Source organism: Lontra canadensis, unplaced genomic scaffold, assembly GCF_010015895.1.
Source record: "Lontra canadensis isolate GAN:19392208 unplaced genomic scaffold, GSC_riverotter_1.0 scaffold9, whole genome shotgun sequence".
Taxonomy (NCBI): domain Eukaryota; kingdom Metazoa; phylum Chordata; class Mammalia; order Carnivora; family Mustelidae; genus Lontra; species Lontra canadensis.
Window position 1 is genome coordinate 36,504,535 of NW_022631003.1, and position 14,381 is coordinate 36,518,915.

General features: G+C 38.8%; 1 long non-coding RNA gene across 1 annotated transcript; it reads right to left on the reverse strand.

The window, feature by feature from the left end:
- Positions 1–2,086: 2,086 nt before the first annotated feature.
- Positions 2,087–13,273, reverse strand: LOC116866445. The gene is made up of 3 exons (XR_004382388.1): positions 13,184–13,273; positions 10,456–10,535; positions 2,087–2,167 (listed from the first exon to the last, which is right to left on the reverse strand). It is a non-coding gene; the product is annotated as an uncharacterized LOC116866445 (long non-coding RNA).
- Positions 13,274–14,381: the final 1,108 nt, after the last annotated feature.

Sequence of the window (14,381 nt, forward strand, 5' to 3'; positions counted from 1 at the left end):
ATAACAGACAAATCAGTATTGGCTAGGGGATATGGTTAGAACTTTTACTGTTTATCCTTTGATCTTTTTCAATTTTTTTTTCATTTTTTTTATTTTTCAAGTAACTGCCTCACCCAACATTGGGCTCAAACTCCCAACCCCAAGATCAAGACTTACATGCTCTACCAATTGACCAGCTAGGCACCCCAGCCATTTTCAACTTTGAATCATGAAGATCATATCTATTTTGAAAATAATAAACTAAAAATACAAGAAGATTTCTGTAAAAGAAGTAATTAATCTTAACTTCACCTTTATGAACTGTGTGGGAACAAAATAACTTCTTTGCTTTCTCCCTTGAAATGGCCAAACTTTTTTGACCACTCTTTGAGCAGTATTGCTCTAGAACTTCAAACATTAAAATCCCAAAGAGTCTACCACAGTTGGACTCAATATCTTTATTTCTATCACCTTAGGACTAAATATTATATTCTCTACCAGAAATTAAATGGGATCTTATTTAGAGAAATTTAGTTCTTAGTTAAACTCAATAAATATTTGTTGAAGATTTATTATGTAGCATAATTTGTTATGGAGAGAAGAATGTACCATGGTTACCATTCTCATGAAGCCCACAACCATGCTAAAATACCAAACTATAATTAACCATATAAAATACATTTCAAAGACCCCAGCAACACCCTGGCAACCAGTTCAAATAGGCTTATTATAACACCTCTGTACCTAAGTTTATATCTGAAAAGATTTACATAAAATTGTTATTAGCAGTTACCCCTGGTGGGTGGGATTGATTGGAAGGAGATGGAGGACTTGTACTTCTTTAAATACTTAAAAAATGAAGATGCTGGAATCATGAGTGGTTTTATTTAGTTTTAGGGTTTTTGTTTTTCAAATAAAACACAAGAACAAATCAAGAGTTTTAAACAACTCTTGATTTCTTCACGTAACCAAAACAAATTCTCCTATTTCTCTCTTTCCCAACTCCCTCACTTAACAGTTAGTATGAAAACCTGGCACCTTGTGATTTCTTTGAACCTTGTTAAATTAAGAAGAATGTACAGTATACCAAGGATAAGATCATCACCCAAAATGTGAAACCTAGAAACTGAATTTATTGCTTACTTAGGTAAGGGAAAGGTATGCTCATCAGACATAGTCTCACTGAACAGAGCAAATAGAGGTTTTATAGGAGTATTATTTGGGGACATACTGGTTACTGAAGCAGGAGTAGTTGAAAATCAGCCTTAGAAACATGGGTTATAAAAACATGTTTCCTATTCCTGAGGTGTGTTTACTGGAGTAAGTTGTCACTGATCAATTAAATAGGCTTAAAACCAGCTTTGGTCTTTGTTACCATAAGCTATAAAAGTATCAGTCCTTTCCTAGGTTCCTGAGGATTTTTTTTTTTTAATTCTTAAAAAATAAATTACGTCTCTTTTTGCTTTGAAAACTACAGGTGTCTTGCACTGAAAGGAAAAAATTTCCTTAGATTAATCATAATTTATTATTAAAAGGTCTTAATAGAGCTTATTAATTTTCTATTGCCACTGTAAAAGATTACTTCAAATTTAGTGGTATAAACACAGATTTATTGTTTTATAGTTCAGTAGTTTAGAAGACTGCCACAGGCCTCACTAGGCTAAAATTAAGGTGTTAGAAGGGCTGCATTCCTTCTGGAGGCTCTGGAGAAGAATCTGTTTCTTCTTCCATCTTCTGGGGGTTGCCCACATTCCTGGCCTCACAGCCTTCTTCCTCCTCTCTCCTCCTCCTTCGAAGCCTGCAACACAGCATTCATCTGACCTGGCTTCTGTTGCCACATCTTTCTCTGATCCTTCTCTCTTCCTCCCTCTTTCCCTTATAAGGACTTTTATGATCACATTGGGTCTAGCTGGATAATCCAGACACTCCACAGGTCTGGCGATAGGAGGTCCAAGACTGGTCTGGTGCCTCCACGACACCATCAACCGACCCCTCCTGTCTTGCCATGTACTTACTTTGCAATGACTGTAAGCCTCAAACATCATGCATGTGGTCCGGGCAAGAAAAATGAAGTAGAAGAGGCATTACCAGAAAAGTGCAGTTTCTGTTTCATTTGCCAGAACAGAGACTTGGGGGCCAGCTCCACCTGCAAGGCAATCTGAGAAGGTACATGAGCTCTGCTGCATCTCTAGAAAGGAAAGGAGAATGGAAATCAGTGTCAGAATGAGGGATAGCTGCACTAACCTCCAGCATGACTGCAACAGCTAAGTGAACTTAGCGAAGTGAACCTAGCGAAGAATTTCATCCAGTGCCTGAAGAGCAAGTACTGCTAGCAGGTGCTAGAATGTCAGTGGACTACTTGCTACACGGGTTGTAGGATACCTGGTGACAGGTTAGGTGTGGCTTCCACTCTCCTCCACTCCGCAGGGCTCAGGCACAAGAGATGAGGTTGAACCCAGGGCAGACAGCTTCCCATTGGGGCAGCCCCCCCTTTCTATTCCCTACCTGTGTGTAATCCCACGTTTGTATAGTCTCTTCAGGAGTAGATGCCAAGTCACATGCCTCCCGGTGCAGCTGCAGCTCATTAGTCAAAGATTTCACAATGCGTGCTTCTGTAAACCAGGTGCAACATGAGCTCCTAACATTCCACATTTATCTTGCTTTGCTACATTCTGGAGAGCCGAATGGCAAGAAGGCAAATCTGAGGTCATATCCCCAGGCGTCCCTGGGTCTGATGTATGAGTTCATGCCAGCTGAAAACTCTTTTCTTGCAGGAACCGGGTACCTCAAAAATAGTGTCCCTTTCTCCCTCTTGGATTTGGTATCTGTTGAAGGAGATACAGAATCAGACAAATGAAGGTCAAACTATCACCTTAATAAAGCTGACTAGACAACATGGTGAAGTGGGTGCTGTCATACTTTTCCCAGACTTAATCCAATAGTTACTGGTACAGTTGAATAACACAGGGCTTCCCAGAAGAATACAGGCCCATGAGAGGAAAGCTGACACACTCTCTGCAAAACACAGGTCTAGAAAGTGTGGGGGAAGGGCTGAGCTGTTTATTCTCCCAACTCACACGTGGTTCTCCTCCAAGGCTCTCCTATCCCCCTGGGGGGTAGTAAATGAAGGGTAGAGAGAGACTCGGTGATTCTCAGCTTTCCAGGAAATTTGAGGTTACCCAGAGAACAAATGAGCAGCCAGGTTAGAGAACCATTCTGGTCTCACTTAAATTACTGCATATGGGAACACAAGGAGTGGAGGTGACTGTTCTTCCCTATAGCTAGGAAAGTTCATTTTGTGTTTGTGTGTGTGTGTTTTTCTTTTTAATTAAACTTTATTTGGAGATAATGATAGATACACAGTTGTAAAAAATAATATAAAGATCTCTCCAGTGGTAACATTTTGCAAAACTATAGTACAGATTATTTCCAGCAAAACTATAGTACAGATTATTTCCAGCAACGCAAGGATCCTTCAGGTTTCCCTTTTATACCTACTCTCCTTTCTTGCCCTCCACACTCCAGAAAGGTTCATTTTGATGTGCTCTGCTCTTTTTGTAAATGACAGATTTCCTCTGATATATTTTCCTTCCTTTTAATGCAAAGCAAATAAAGATACCTGCTTTCGGGGCACCTGGGTTGCTCAGTGGGTTAAAGCCTCTGCCTTTGGCTCAGGTCATGATCTCAGGGTCCTGGGATGGAGCCCCGGCATCAGGCTCTCTGCTCAGCAGGGAAACTGCTTCCCCCCTCTCTCTGCCTGCCTCTCTGCCTACTTGTGATTTCTATCAAATAAATAAATAAAATCTTTTTAAAAAAAAGATACCTGCTTTCAATTTCTTTGTATCAGTAGGACTATCTTTAGGCAACAAAAAAACCTATTGCCTCTAGGCTTGTGTTAATGCTCTTTTTGTTTGAGAGAATTACTGGGAGTCATAAAACGGTACTTTGGAGAAAGGTATAGGTAGAAAAACAAGTTTTCATAAAATGTTCTTCAGACATTCTTCACTTAGTTTGTAAATACCATGATCAATATAGTTTTCATTTTTCCTGTGCTCAACACAAAGCTGTAAAATCTTTGGAGCAGATTTTATTTTTTAGATGGCTATGGCAATGAATTGTCTCCCTCCTACTTAGGTTTTCAAGAACCAAATAATTAGTATGCTTCTGACTGTCTCAGAGTGAAAACACAGCTGGAACTGTATTTGTTCTTTTGTGACTCTTCATGACATACTGCAACTTCTCAGGACATATCTCTCACCTGGTTTACATTGTAAAATTTCTGGCATCATCTGAGAAGACTCCCAGAAATTCCCTCACCTCACCTGTTTTAGCACCGTGTCCCTCCAGTTCTCCCCGTTTTGAAGGCTCCTTCTGGCCTCACTGTTATCCCTAACTTAGAGGCCCCACCATCCGTCATTATCTGCAGCCTTCTCAACTCTCTCATGTTCTCACTCTCCTATTCCACCTGTACTGTAACCCCCAACCAACAGTCGGCCTTCTCCATTCCTATTAGGAAGCAACTTGGCAAAGAACATACCATATGGGGTTTTACATGGGACAGATTCCACCATGGGACAATAAGTCCATGACCTCTAAACTCAGGTGAACCTCCAGTAGAGCTTGGGCAATCTTTTTATTTGTTCTGGGCCATCTGCTTCTCTAAAATTCCCTCAACAGATTTTACAAACACTTACAATTTTCTTCAGACTGCCCATCTAACCTCCCACTCAAGCTCAACAGCTTGTCTTAAACATAGCAAGAGAATGTCAAGAAGACAGAGGTGCCAGGTTTACAGAACCTTGGAAGGTTTTATTGAATTCGTGATTCATGTCAGTGTTGTGCTATTTCAAACCCAGCACATGAGAATAAACTTTTGAAAAAAAATATATAATCAAAACCATCCCAAATTTACCCTGATTACAACAGTGCTAAGAGTCTTACCATTACCTACATCCTGTAAGTGTTTGTAATACTCGGTGTCATTCGGTGTTTCCTTTTGCATATATGCACCAGTGTAATGTGCAGAGTTAGACTTGGCAGATTGATGGAGTGAGGTTGTATTCTGCTCTGCTGTCAAAATTCTTCCTCCTAAGTTGACAACTGTGGACTTGAAGGTCATATCTAGTAGCTTTACTTCTTACTGTGGGCTTCTGGTATGCTGTGAAGTTAGTACTATTCAGTCTTTGAACAACTGTCAGATCAGAATGCTTCTGGTTTGTCCTGGTGCTAGAGATGCTATTTGAAATTTTTTGTGTCTTCTTCCCAGTAATCATCAGAACATCAAGATTACATGTGGCTACAGTTAATTAACGTGGTAAAGGATGCATATTATATCTTTTTTTGTTGAAGTATAATTAATATACAAAGTTGTATTAGTTTCAGGTGTACAATATAATAACTCAATCCTATACATTTCTCAGCATTCATCAAGATAAGTATACTCATAATCCCCTTTGTCTATTTCACCTGTGAATTATGTCTTAGTTATAAGTCTGTAAAGCATTCTCAAAATGACAAAAATACAAGCATATCGGTATAAAACAACACCAGCCATAAATTTATGGAATCCCAGTGAATAAAAAGTAGCACTATGAGATTAAGGGAACTTGACTAAGTGGCACAGATAGTTTCAGAGTATCTAGAACCAAACCTTGGAACTTTTTCATTGATTTCTAGATAAAGAAGCTCTTTTCTATACTTTTTCCTTTTGCTCTCTCTCCTCTCACTTTGCCCTTCCTTTTCCTTCTCTTCCTTTTCCTTCCTTTCTTCCTTTCTTCTTCTCTGCCTTTTCTCCATAAGTAATCTAGGACTAGCATTAAATTTGTTAGGCATGGCATTTTCTCAGTACCTATGTCAAATTTTCTTTCTATTTAACATTTCATTTTATTTTTCAATTCCCCCCATACTACTGAAGCTTTTCAATGTTTAGATATTTTCTCCTTGGTGAAAGAAGAGTTTTTCTTGTGATCCCTGATCAGTTTTATTTATTTTTTTTCCGATCAGTTTTATACCTTAGAAGAGCAGTAGCACTGCTGTCTGGTTTCTGGCAGTCTCTGTGACTAGATGGGCTTGAAGTACAGAGATGGTCTCATTAGCCTTAGAATGAGGCTCTGGAGACTCCAAGAGGTGAAGAAGTTCTGGGGGCTTAGTCTCAATGCCAGTCATTTCCCTGGCAAAAAACAAGGTTTGTGGCTCGAATAAAAGGAAACACCTACTCACCTGACCCCTCGCTTTGCTCCTGAGGCAGGACACATCCCAACAGGGAAATGTGAGATGTTCCTGACCTTGTAGGTATAAGAACAGCATGCTGCTGCCTGGGGCGCTTGATGGCGCATCACATCACGACATTGTTGAGCCTGAAATGCTTCTGTTCACAGCACATTTACGGGTAAAAGTGTGAGGGCAGCAGAAGTAGCTGCAGTAGAAACAAGAGTGACTGTGCTAACAACACACTGTGGAACGTGACTCAGAACGTGGTCTCATGACAGGACTTTAGGGGGGATTTAGGTCTGAAACCTTGAGCATTCCAGGGAGAGGTTGGTCTTAGCTGAACAATTTGTCCAGGGGGACAGAATGTGGCAAGATTCTGGGAGTCTTGGCACAGTTACCATGAAGTATCTGAAGGAGGTATTGACAGATAGGAGTTGATTATGGGGCTCAGTGCAGCTCTGGCTTTTACCAATCTCTGCATAAACTAATAATGAGGGTGAGCCATCTGCTGTTCTTCATGTTAAACCAAAATGATGACTAATGGCTTGGTGGACATATTGGTGGCTTCTTCTAGGAAGAGAGGAAGCCCTCTGGTGTGATCATCTCCATCATGCCTTTGCACTAGAGGTTGTACCAAATGGATAAAACTCTTTGTAGAGATAAGGTTTCCTTTAGAATAGATTTTTTAAAAATTTCCCCTCCCAGCTAAAGTTATCAGAAGTAATTGATCTCCTTGAACTGAACCAACTCATCTCTCTATTGAGAAACCTGGGGGGCCTTTCATACTCTTAAGCCAGGAGTCGGTTATAATGGTGTGCAGTTGAAGAAAGAGAACGAATCTGGAGATTTAGATTTGGTGGTTAGCAGCGTAGAGATGGTAGCTAAAGCCTCTGGAATAGAAAAAATACAGGGAGAGTGTTTAGAATAATAAGAAAAAAGAGGTAAGTATTGAATTGTGGAGAATGCCAATACTTATGGGGAGGTAAAGGAGGAAGACTGGCAATGGAAGCTGAGAAATAGTCACGAAAGGGTTAGAACAAAAGCCAGGGAGGAATGGTGTCCCAGCAGCCCAGGGAAAAGAGATTCATGGAAAACAAATGCTGCAGACATTAAGTATGGGGGGGAAATGTTTTGGAATTTTAAACTGAGAACTCCTTGCAACGTTCCAGTGACCTGGGGACCGTGGCTCCCCTGGAAAGTTTGGGGAGCAGGTCAAATCACTGTGGGCTGAAGAAATGGGAGGTGGAGAATTGGAAGCATGTGTGGACTTCTCTTTCGGGAATTCAACCATGAAGACACAGTGGGTAACTAGAGCTGAACTAGGATGAACATTTCGGAACGGTTTTGTTTTTTCTTTTTCCCCCAAGAAGGTATAGAAGTGAAGCTTCAGAGTATAGTTTCAGAGTGTCTAAAACCAAGATAGGGGAAAACCTAGTAAGTAGAAAGTAGTTGAAGTTGAAAGATCAAAAGAGCAATGAGAGACGGAGAAGGTAATAAAGAATACAAGGGAAGGGTGGTCGCCAGACTCCAAGATGTTCCCCTATGAGCCCTGCTTCCCAGTATTCACACACCGGTGTCATTTCCTCCCAGGTTGTACCAGGGGTGGTCTTCATGACTGACTGAACACAACAAAAGTGATGTTGTATCACTTCTGAGATGAGGTCATAAAATACACTGTAGCTTTCATCTTGGTGCCCTCTCTCTCTCTCTCTGTCTCTCTCATCATTTGCTCTGGGGGAGGCCAGGTGTCACTTCCATAAGCAGTATTATGGAGAGACACATTTGGTGAGGGACTGAGGCTTCTTGCCAACAACCAAGTGCGGAGCTGGGAAGGGGATCCTCCAGGTCAGGTAAGCCTTCATAGGACTGCTGCCCTGGCTGACATCTTGGCTGTAACCTCATGAGAAATTCTGAGGCAGAAACAATCAGCTAAGCTTCTCCCAGATTCCTCACCATTTGAAATGGTGTGAGATAATAAATATTTATTGTTTTAAGATGTTAAGTCTCAAGTAATTTGCTATGCAGTGTCAGGGAGGAAAAAGTGTTCCTCAACACTGTGAAGGTCCCTGGCTGGGTCTGAAAATTAAACTGACAAAGACAGATTAGTAGGAGAAAAACATACAAATTGAGTACGTTTTATGTGACACGGGAGCCTTCATAAGGAAATGAAGACCCAAAGGAACAGACCCAAGTACTTTTATGCTAGGCTTGAAGAGTACATTGTTGTGGAGGAATATGATAGATTAAGGAGTATGAGGTATTGTAGCAACACACTTAGCAAGGCCTGTTTAAGTGGATTCTTCTTGGTGTCCTTTTATCCTGGAGATAACGATGCTCTTTCCACCACATATAGGGAGGGACCTCTCACATGAGGGTTTTGTGACCTGATTCAAGGCAGAAGTGTAGAAGAAAGGTCAGAGTGATCTTTCTGCTTCTGTTTGTTTTCTCAAATTCCTTCAGTTAAAATTTTCAATATTCATATTTTGGAATAGCATGTTCTGAACCCTACCAGCATAAATAGATAAATAATACAGTAGGGAGTAGCTTTGGGCAGAAGGATGTTCTCCTCCTAAGAATTTATCAAGTCCAGTCATTTTTACAAGTTCTTGTTCATTAAGCTTATTCTTTATTGCTTATGTTTGGTATCTTGAAATATTTCAAATTCTAACTTACAACTAGACTTTAATCATTTTTATTGCTGAAAAAAAAAGCCCAAAACAAAAAAAAACCTGCATCAGAATCTCCTACTTTTTGTAACATCCCACTCAAAGTTGTCTATAATACTTCTTAGCTGATATCCATTTAATGACTCATTTGATAAATATTTATTATGTGACATTGCTATAAACTTTAGAGAAGGCAGTGTTGCTTTTAGAGTGAGTAGTAGAGTGACAGGTGAGCTATTTGCTACTATATCCAAATTACCCACCCATACTGAACAAAGGAGTATGGGTATTAAGCATAGAAGCATGAAGAAATGTCCAAATAGTGTATACGAGAAGTCAGTGATCCAGGAAGAAAAAAATGACACCTACAAAGAACCCATGCATGCATGAAGAACAATCTGAGAATATATCAAATCAAAGTCATGTTCAAAGCAAAAATCAAGTTTGCATGACGAACAGTGGAGTATCAGTTAAGACAAATGATACCCTTGATCATAGAACAATGAGAAATTCTTCCACCAAGTGGATGTAGCTGACAAATGCGTTCATATAAAAGAAGTATAAAGGGAAAACTAATTTGGGGGATAAAACCAGGTGGAACTGAAGCTGATTCTTGAAGTTCTGCCTCAGGTCATCCAAGAGAGTTGTGTCCCCGTTCTGCCCATTTATGACAAGTATAAGATGCATGCATAAAAAATTATTCTGTTGGTAGATGTGACTTATTGCATAATGAACTAGTAAATTTGCAGTCATTTCCATTATTTATCTCAGAATTTTACTTTTATATTCATTTAGGAAGGACTTTTCTGCAAACCATTGTTCAAAGTTTAAAATGCCAAATATACCTCAAAGAAATGAAAGACAGTGGCTTATTTCTTAACGAGTTTTTTGTTTTGTTTTGTTTTTGTTTTTTTATCACTATCTCTTCTCCTTTGTTGTATTTTGGGTTTCACTAGGTTGGAACAGGCTGGACCACAGTGAGAGCCTAGAGCTTGACTAGGTCATGGCCCCGGCCAAAGGTGGCAAGAGTAATCAGGCCCTGCTGTCAGACCAGAGAAGTGTCTAATGAGGTGGATATGGGTTTCATGGTTTCCCATTAATACTTTGTGGGAAAAATCAAGTACTTGGAAGTGGAAGACCTTGATTTAAATTCTGATTTTACTATTTAGTAGCTGTGTGTTACTGAGCAAGAGACACCTCTCTGAGTCTCAATGTCTCCTCCACAAAGTAGAGCTAAAACAAACAAACAAACAAACAAAAAAAAACCCTGCCATTATTACAGTCAATTTTTCTTCTTAAAAGTCAAATAAACTTTTTTTTTTTAAGATTTTATTTTTGTTTATTTGACAGAGAAAGATATAGTGAGAAAGGAAACACAAGTACGGGGAATGGTAGCAGGCTTCCCACTGAGCAGGGAGCCCAATGTGGGACTGGATCCCAGGACCCCAGGATCATGACCTGAGGCAGACACTTAATGACTAAGTCACCCAGGCGCCCGAAAAGTCAAATAGCCTTATATCAAATATATGCAAAGCTATTTTTAAAGCTATAAACATATTATTATTTTTATTGTTGATACTGTTTTAACATTTCTTCTTACCTTAAATTTTTATGTTCTTGACAAGAGCTCAGATGGTCTTTAAGTCTTGAGTGCAACTTGAGAAAGGCTAATAGCTAATGCTGAAAAAAAAAAAAAGAAAACAAAACCACTATCTTTTGAACAATATTATTAACACATTTGAAATTAATTTTTCAGTCAAAAAATAATGCTTGCAAGTCTACATTACTGGAAAATATTGAATACTTCTTTGAGATTGCAAGGACTTTGTATTTAGCACTATAGAACAAGCTCTATTTTCCCAACACCAAAAAGCTAACCTAGGGTTGCCTGGGTGGCTCAGTCAGTTAAGTGTCTGACTCTTGATCTCAGCTCAGGTCTTGATCTCAGGGTCCTGAATTCAAGCCCTGCATTGGGCTACACAGTGGTGTGGAGCCTACTTAACCAAAGGGGGAAAAAAAAAGAAAGATAACCTATTAGCATTTGCTACTGCAAATACTTGTCACAAAAACAAAACAATGGAAGTTTAATTTATTGATTTTGTAAAGGTGAGTTCCTAGGATATCAAAAGAATTTTTTTCTAAGTATAAACATAGCAGCTTCATTGTAGAAAATTTGGAAACTGCATGTAAATATAAAGAAGAAAATTATTAGAACTCATAATCACATTACTCAAAGGTAGTCACTGTTAACATTTTTGTATAGTTTTTCCAATTCTCTCCCTCTTTTTGGCTTTTCCCCCCATATTTTCAATATAAGCAGTACTATAGCATTAAATAATCTTTCAAAACATGATTTTATTATAGTCTAAAATTGGTTTTTTGTATGTAAAATTTAAGTTATTTTTTAGATCTAAAATCTAAAAAACCTTTTTTAAAAAAATCTGAATCTGTTTCAAAGGTAAATCTTTTTTTCTCCAAGTATTTTCCTAAGGACCTAGGTTCAAAACCTTGCATTACTCTGAACTCCTTTGCTTTTTTCCTTGTGGGAAGTCATCTGAAATGACTTGATTCTGAATCAAATCTGAATTCTATCAATGAATCCTAAAAATTCTTTCCTTTCTATCCGACTATCTTGGGCCTAGGCCAGGCTCTTGTTTCTCCTCTGCTCTTGACTCTTGAAGTAGTTTTCTTACTGGTCTCCTTCTTTCTAGTCTTTTTTCTCTATGATTCATTTTCAAATCTCTTTAATGCATCATTACACTGCTTAAAAAGATTGACTGTTTCTATACTCTATAGCAGAAGTTGCAAAGTGGAGCTCCAAGGCTGGATATAATCAAAATATATTTGTGTTATTTCTTCACTGTGTTTTGAACATTTTTTTTTAATTAGTTGGAATCCTTTAGGTTGGTCATATGCTTCACTGATTTATGTTACTTGCCTGGCTTCTAGGTTCTCAAGGAAAGCTGAGCCAATTTTGCATTGTATAACTCCAGGGGGCACTGAGTACATAGCACCCCCTGCAGTTGTGCAGTGCACAACTCTACCCCGTGGAATCACAGCTCTACCCCGTGGCCTGGTTGAAACCTCTGGGTGATTTACGCTCTACACTCTAGTCTACACAATATGGCAAAGAAAACTGATGTCTTGTCCAACCCTGTCCACAACAATGACTAATCAAGCCCATCCTATACCAAAGCCTAGAAAAGGCTGATATTTCTAAAAACATTGCACTCTGAGTCTTAAAAAATAGGAATATTCTAAAAAGCCTTGAATTCTAAGATAAGCCATAAAGTTGTGTTTTATTCCAAAGACAGAAACATTTTGTTTTTCTTTTTTATCAAAATGGACCCAAAAGTTATCCAACCAGAATTACTGACTACCATAGAACAAACTGAGTTATCGCCTGACCTTGTGGTTTTTTATTCAAAGGCTTCTATTTTCTTGATTAGGTGAGCCAGTTCTGCACTAACTTGTCTCCTTTGCAAATTCAAGTTAAGACTCTACTCAGTTCTTGAATTTGTGTCTGAGATTTGCAGAATAAAGTTTCTTTAATCCTAATTCTAAACTCTTTACAGTGTGGATACTACATCCCCGAAGTTTTCTCTTTTGCATAAAAATTCAAACAGACTAATTAACAAACTGACTAATTTCCCCCTTAGCATAAACTTCACAGTGCTTTTGTTGCTTTTTTTCCTTCCCCTGATCCTTCATTCTCCTTTTCCTCTCCTCTAATCTATGTCACTTCTGTTCAAGGCCATTTTTTTTTTTTTTTTTTTAATTTGACAGGGATCACAAGCAGGCAGAGAGGCAGGCAGAGAGAGGAAGGGAAGCAGGCTCCTGGCTGAGCAGAGAGCCAGATGCGGGGCTCAATCCCAGGACCCCGGGATCATGACCTGAGCTGAAGGCAGAGGCTTAACCCACTGAGCCACCCAGGCACCCCTGTTCAAGGCCATTTTAATCCCACTGCCCTTGCAAAGCAGACTTGCCACCCTAGTTTCCATCTGTTTTTCTCAGAACTCTTTCTGCCCTTATTGTTTACCTTTTCATTTCTTTGACACTATGTGAATCCCTTTGTATGTGCATTTTTATAAATTTGTTTTTATCTTTTTTTCATATTATAAAAGTAAAACTTGTTCAATTTAAAATACGGAAAACATAAAGAAGTAAAATGAAATGAAACATTTGTCATAAAACAATAAATACAAAAGGGAAAAAAAACCCAAGTTGAGTATTCGTATAATCTTGGGATAGGGAAGGACCGTCTAGTCTGGTGCCAAAAATATAAACTTTGAATTTAGAAACAATAATTTGCTTTATAAAAGTGTTACCTTTCTACATGATATTTGTTCCATGAAGTAAAATGTCAAGTTTCTTTTTTGTTAGGTGAGTTTTGATTTCAGAGGAGACTCCTCTCCTTGAACAGATCTCCTTGACCTCCTTGAACAGAGGAAAAAATGGACAGCCTCTCCAGACCTTGATTCATAGAAGCACATATCTCATAAAGCATTTGTTCTGTTGTCCAGATAGAGAAAAATGTGTAGAACGTTGACACTTAACAATAGAAACTGTTCTTATCACCTAAGCCTTTGGTTCTAGACAGAGTTCAAACAGTTCCAGCAAGAAAATAACAGAAAATTTGTGATTTCTGGGAACAAAATTACTAAACAGCAAATGGAAGTTAATCACTATTCTTTCAGTCTTAGAGCTATAGAAGTTATTGGACTAGTCATTAATACTTTTGACATCTGAAGAAATCTACCTTATTTTCCAAAAGCCAAAAGGAGGAGTTATTTTTCCCCCAAGGAAAATATAGTAAAATCTCTAAGTAATGAATAACAAATAAAACACCTTTAAACTACCATGAGTTGCTGGTCTGGGTTCCAGTCTTCTGAGTGGGTGAGGTCTGAGTACAGCTTGGGAAGTTCCCTGTCTCCGTAATCTCTATGTATGCTCTCTATCCCTCGCCTCAGATGACTTTTGGGGTTTTCATCTTTTTTTTTTTCTTTTCAGTATTCCAGAATTCATTGTTTATGCACCACACCCAGTGCTCCATGTGCCCTCCATAATAACCACCATCAGGCTCACCCAACCCCCCACCCCCTTCCCTCCAAAACCCTCAGTTTGTTTCTCTGAGTCCACAGTCATGGTTTGTCTCCCCCTACAATTTCCCACAACTCACTTCTCTCCATGTCCCCATGTCCTCCATGTTATTCCTTATGCTCCAGAAGTAAGCCAAACCATATGATAATTGACTATATTGACTAATATATTAATATATTAATATTATAGTATAATATAGTATAATAGACTGCTTGACATATTTCACTTAGCATAATCTCTTCCAGTCCTGTCCATGTTGCGACAAAAGTTGGGTATTCATCCTTTCAGATGGAGGCATAAGAGTTCGTAGTATATATGGACCATATCTTCTTTATCCATTTGTCTGTTGAAGGGCATCTTGATTATTTCCACAGTTTGGCAACTGTGGCCATTGCTGCTATGAACATTGGGGAATAGAGGGCCCTT